The sequence below is a fragment of the Triturus cristatus genome, chromosome 6 (assembly GCF_964204655.1).
Source record: "Triturus cristatus chromosome 6, aTriCri1.1, whole genome shotgun sequence".
NCBI classification, from domain to species: Eukaryota; Metazoa; Chordata; class Amphibia; order Caudata; family Salamandridae; genus Triturus; species Triturus cristatus.
In genome coordinates this window covers 599,834,471-599,838,810 of record NC_140589.1, presented here as the reverse complement: position 1 = coordinate 599,838,810, position 4,340 = coordinate 599,834,471, and positions in this window count along the sequence as shown.

The window sequence follows — 4,340 nt, the reverse complement described above, 5'->3', positions numbered from 1 at the left end:
GGGGAATTAATTCCCCTTCAATACTGAGGGTCCCTGAGGGCCAACTAGCCCAACAGGTATCTCGAGTATGCACCAGGGAGCTGCGTTGCAGATAGGTGTTCTGAGGCCATGCCCCTTTTTACACCTCTCTGCAAAGCAGCTCTATGGCACTTACTGGAGGTACCTAGTGGGCTAGTTTGACCCTGGGGACTCTTAGGATTCAAGGGGACTTAATCTCTCAACTTAGAACGGCCACAGGACGCGTTTACACAGTGGTGAAGGGAAGGGATGGGTCCTGAGGTGACGTGTGCAAACACGCCCTGTGGCGTGTTTTAAGTTGGGGAAATAATTCCCTTTCAATCTTGAGGGACCCTGGGGGCCAACGAGCCCACTAGGTGCTTCCAGTAAGCGCCACTGCGCTGCGTTGCAGAGAAGTGGTCCAGGCCGTGCAACTTTTTACACCTCTCTGCAACGCAGCTCTGTGGCGCTTACTGGAGGTACCTAGTGGGCTAGTTGGACCCTAGGGACCCTCAGGATTCAAATGAACTTAATCTCCCAACTAAAAACGATCACAGGGTGTGTTTACACAGTGGTGAAGGGAGGGGACAGGGCCTGAGGTGACGTGTGCAAACACGCCCTGCGGCGCGTTTTAAGTTGGGGAAATAATTCACCTTCAATCCTGAGGGACCCTGGGGGCCAACTAGCCCACCAGGTGCTTCCAGTAAGCGCCACTGTACTGCGTTGCAGAGAGGTGGTCTAGGCCGTGCCCCTTTTTACATCCTTCTGCAACGCAGCTCTGTGGTGTTTACTGGAGGTACCTAGTGGGCTAATTGGACCCTAGGGACCCTCAGGATTCAAGGGGACTTAATCTCCCAACTTAAAACGGCCACAGGGCGTGTTTACACAGTGGGGAAGGGCGGGGACGGGCCTGAGGTGACGTGACGTATGCAAACACGCCCTGTGGCGCATTTTAAGAGGTAGCTTTAATCCCCCTGCCCTATTATATACTAGGGGCTTACAGAGGAGGTTATGCTAATCACAGGGGGACCCCAACGCATAGTGTTCCCTAGTGTATGTAGGCGTTTTCACTGTATTCTAAGTGTCTTTTAGCATAGCACTGGCTCTAGGATTGGTTAGTCAGACTCAGTTACCACCAGTATCCGTCTGAAAAAGTTGAGGGTACAAGATGATTTTGCAACAAGGCTTTTTTCTGCTCTTCTGCTTGTTCTTTCTGCACGTTATCCTTCTTCCTGCACTTTTCTTCGTCTTTGAGGACTTCTGTTGCTTCTTTCAGCATTTCTTTTTTTTCTTTCTGTGTGTTTTTTCTTCTTTCTTTACATCTCCTTTCTCTGTAGGCATAGTTAGAAATTAACATTTAAAAAACTTTTGAAATTCACTGAAAAAACCATAGGTTTCAGGACCGGTACAGTGGAGTGGCATATGGGCCTGTGTAAAAAGTATATTAAATACCAATGTGGCACCCCAAACTCTAATTATTTATGGGTAGGGCACTTGGGTTTAAAACGCAAGATGTGGGGATAAGGGGAACTTGTACCCCATCATCACTATTACCCTTGTTGACATGTTTCTGCCTTGTGGCTCAATAGAGTCCTCGGCATTCTTCAGGACGAACATCAGGCTCCTAATAGGACAATTTCATATTCCAAATTCTCTCCTTGGTGGAGGAACCTGTGTCTGCCTCCTATATAGATTGGGTCCTAGATACCCAAACAGTGGGTGTTTCATGCCACTTGGAAGAAGGGCTCAAGGACCCTTATAGTCACACTTGCCAAAAGGTGCATCCCTCGCGGGCAACCTGCATCTATCCGCTCCTTGCGATCAAGGAGGCAGGTGTAGGCCCACTCTCCACCAAACCCAGTTTTTCGATAGCGGAGTGTCCAATGATGAAGCATGACACATGGTGGTGTGTGAGGATAATCAGTCACATTTTTGTGTATGCCCTGCATACCTATTGAGGGATCTTGAAAGGGACATAGTAACGTACATAAATACTCGGGTAGCTTCATTTGTGTGTATACAGTAGGTTGGAGGCTAGCTCACCCGTGAGACCACATAACCTCTAGATCCCTACCCTGGGTAATCCTAAGGGTGTTGTTAGAACTGGGGGTCTCTAGTTGGCAGAGGTAGGTACCTTTGACCAAATAGGGACCCTTGCTTCTAGTCAGGGTAAGGGGGTACACTCCTAAAATATTCCCTGCTCACACCCTTGGTAGCTTGGCACGAGCAGACAGGCTTATCTCAGAGGCAATGTGTAAAGCATTTGAGAACACATACAGTAACCCAGTGACAACACTACAGACGGAAACCACACAAGTTGTGGTATAAAAATAAGTATCTTTATATAGACTTAACACAAGACCACAAACAACAAAAATCCACAATACTGTACATTAAAAATGGTAGAAATAGCTTAGTTCAATTTGGAAGTTAAAATGCGACACTTTGAGTTCAATGTACCTTAGGATGCGGAACGCTATACAACGAAAGTGTTGCAGGGAAGGTGATGCGTCGGTTCCTTACACGCAAGAACGGTGATGCGTCGGGTCCCTACGGATGCATAGGGGATGCGTCTGTTCTTCTCTGCGAGGGGAGGTGATGCGTCGGTTTCTTACTGCGCTTCCGTGGCGGTGCGGCATGCAATGCCGTGATGCGATGAAGATCCGGTACAATGCGACAAAGATGGAGTCTTCTTCTTGATGCGACACGATGCGTGCACATCCGACGGCCGTGCAGCGACTCAACAATACTTCTGAGCCGCGACAGGCCCTGCGACACCCTTCCCGGTGATGCGGCGGCGTCTGATGCAACGTCGATCCTTTTCTCCAGCGATGCGAGGCGCTTCGGCAACGATGCGACAACTGCAGCGGCGACACGCTTTCCCAGTGATGCATCGACAGCAGCTGTGGCTGTGACACACTTCCCTGATGATCCGGCGGCATCTGGTGTGACGTCGATCCTCTTCTCTGGTGATGCAAGGTGCTTTCGCGTTGTGAAGTGACAGCGGCAGTTCGGCGACACTCTTCTTCTTTGTGCGTCGCGCTTCCAGCTCCTTGCGACACGCAGTCCCTCAGAAAGCCCAGCACAGCAGTAGGCACTTCCAAAAGACTCTTGGGGAGCTAGTTGGTGAAGTCTGTTGTCCCTGAGACTTCAGCAGGAGGCAAGCTCTTTCTCAAGCCCTAGGAGATCCTTCAAAAGTTGATGAAAGTATCACAAAGTTCCTCTCTCCTTTCTTTGGCAGTCAGGCAACCACTGCAGGCCAATCCCTCAAGCTTAGGGATAGTCTCTCCTCAGTCTCTCTGGTTCCTCTCCTCAGCAAAGGTTTCTTCTTGTTTCCCAAAAGTGATCTAAAGTTCTGGGGTCTGTGTCCCCCCTTTTATACTCATTTTCTCTTTGTTCTCTGAAGGCAGAGAGGCCTTTGACTATTCCAAGCCAGTTCTGGTCAGTCCTGGAGCACTTTCTTTACATGACTCCTTCTTTCCTTTGACAGTGTGGGCCAAGGACATCAGACGCACCACAGGAGGTGGAGCCAGCATTGTGGAAGGCAGGCACAGCCCTATTCAGGTCCAATGTGCAACTCCTCCCACCACTCTCCATGTAGATCACTCTATTCAGCCTTGTGCTGACTTACCCTGTCTCATGGAATCCCCCAGCCCCTGTCACTCAAACTCCAGATATGGAATACACAACCTAGCAGAGGCAGGCTTGGATAGTTAGGCAAGAAAATACCTACTTTCTAAAAGTGGTATTTTCAAACACAGAATGTTAAAACCAACTTCACTAAAAGATGTATTTTATCATTCTGAGTTCAGGCATACTAAACTCGAATGTTCGAGGCATATGAGCTGCAGATCGCACACTTAGCATTAGATCGCCATCTGGTGTTGGGCTTGAATGCTTGCACCTTGTTGTTGTCTTGGAAGAAGTCTTTGTGGTCACGAGATAGGTGACGCCTCACTTGGACGATAGTGCGCATGGGCATCGACTCCATCCTCAGATTGTTTTTTTCCGCCATTGGGTTCGGATGAAACTTTTGCGCACTGGTTGAAACTTCATTTTTAAATTTTTTCGACGCGCAAAACTTTCTCTAACTCTTCGGAATTGGCTTTGAATGTCTAAATCTTCGTCGCGCCTATCATCAGCTCGATTCCAGTCATCGACGCGGGCTGCTGGACCTATCAACAAAGGCCTACGGCTCATGGAAAGGACGCCGTTCAAAAAATGCCCCCAGTGTGGAGCGAATTTCCCACACAGTGACCATCACAAGGTCTGTAACCTGTGCCTCTCGCCAGAACACGACGAGTCCAACTGCCAAGCCTGCACCTCTTTTCAATCGTAAAAGA